The 1,576-nt window shown below is 36.4% G+C and overlaps 1 non-coding gene across 1 annotated transcript; it reads right to left on the bottom strand.

The window, feature by feature from the left end:
- Positions 1–840: 840 nt before the first annotated feature.
- trnaa-ugc (transfer RNA alanine (anticodon UGC)) lies at positions 841–915 on the bottom strand. The gene has a single exon. It is a non-coding gene; the product is annotated as a tRNA-Ala (tRNA).
- Between the last annotated feature and the right edge of the window lie 661 nt (positions 916–1,576).

Raw genomic sequence — 1,576 nt, 5'->3', positions numbered from 1 at the left:
CACATTCAGTCTCTATTCAGTTTGTACAGTCAATGACAATCAGCCTCTTATGAAACTAAACAACCACTCCACACTTATCAGTAAAGCTACCAGTAATTTACCAAAGTTACCGGAATCTTCAGTCATTTTGGTTATTAATAGAAAATGTATGGCAATCTATCATAACTTAGGTAATTTATACTTATAGTATTCATGTATTATATCTGTATCCATATTGTCTAAGAGTTTCTAGTAGATAGACCATATGGTTCAAGAGAAATGTCCTAACTAATAATAAAAGCATCTAATCAACAATTTTTTTATGAACTCTGCAACAAATTCCAACTATTGACTGTGTAAATAAATATATGAAGGATATTTAATGCTTAAACCCTCACATTAAACAACAATGGTGTTCACTAAGTTGATGGTTTATATTAGGGTAATGTTTTACAGCTTTGTCCTTTTTTTAATCTTGTTTTTTTATTATTTCATATATTTAACATGTAATAAGGCCACACAAAGGGCCAGAGATGATGACAGATATGTGTGATAATCTGAAGTACTCAAAAGGGCCACTAGATGTCTTTTGATCATTACATAAAATCATAGAAAGACACAAAAATTCTAGAAGTTTTCTGGTAAACTTAAAAAGTTTCCAGTTATATACCCTGCCTTTGCATCCCTACTCAAAAGTGTCTTCAACTCAAGATTTGATAACTTATTAGTCCTTGGGGGCTGCAGTGTCTGATCTGGGCGTATAGAAAACCAGGTTTGAAGAATCTTTGGCATGTCATTGCTAACTAAACAGAAATTATTTTATCTGAAGTTGCTTATATGCATACATGCATACTATATGGGTGGCACCAGTGGGAATTGAACCCACAACCCTGGCATTGCAAGCACCATGCTCTACCTACTGAGCCCCATGGGACCAATTAAGTACCAGGGAGGGATGATAACCAGCAGACACTTAACTCCTCTGTAATAACTAACCACCACTATTATCTAGCTGCTCTACTATAACTAACCACCACTATTATCTAGCTGCTCCACTATAACTAACCACCACTATTATCTAGCTGCTCCACTATAACTAACCACCACTATTATCTAGCTGCTCCACTATAACTAACCACCACTATTATCTAGCTGCTCCACTATAACTAACCACCACTATTATCTAGCTGCTCCACTATAACTAACCACCACTATTATCTAGCTGCTCCACTATAACTAACCACCACTATTATCTAGCTGCTCCACTATAACTAACCACCACTATTATCTAGCTGCTCCACTATAACTAACCACCACTATTATCTAGCTGCTCCACTATAACTAACCACCACTATTATCTAGCTGCTCCACTATAACTAACCACCACTATTATCTAGCTGCTCCACTATAACTAACCACCACTATTATCTAGCTGCTCCACTATAACTAACCACCACTATTATCTAGCTGCTCCACTATAACTAACCACCACTATTATCTAGCTGCTCTACTATAACTAACAACCACTATTATCTAGCTGCTCCACTATAACTAACCACCACTATTATCTAGCTGCTCCACTATAACTAACCACCAC

Source organism: Oncorhynchus clarkii, chromosome 21 (assembly GCF_045791955.1).
Source record: "Oncorhynchus clarkii lewisi isolate Uvic-CL-2024 chromosome 21, UVic_Ocla_1.0, whole genome shotgun sequence".
Lineage (NCBI taxonomy): Eukaryota > Metazoa > Chordata > Actinopteri > Salmoniformes > Salmonidae > Oncorhynchus > Oncorhynchus clarkii.
Note: the sequence above shows the minus strand (reverse complement) of the source record. Positions and strands in the feature narration are given on the sequence as shown.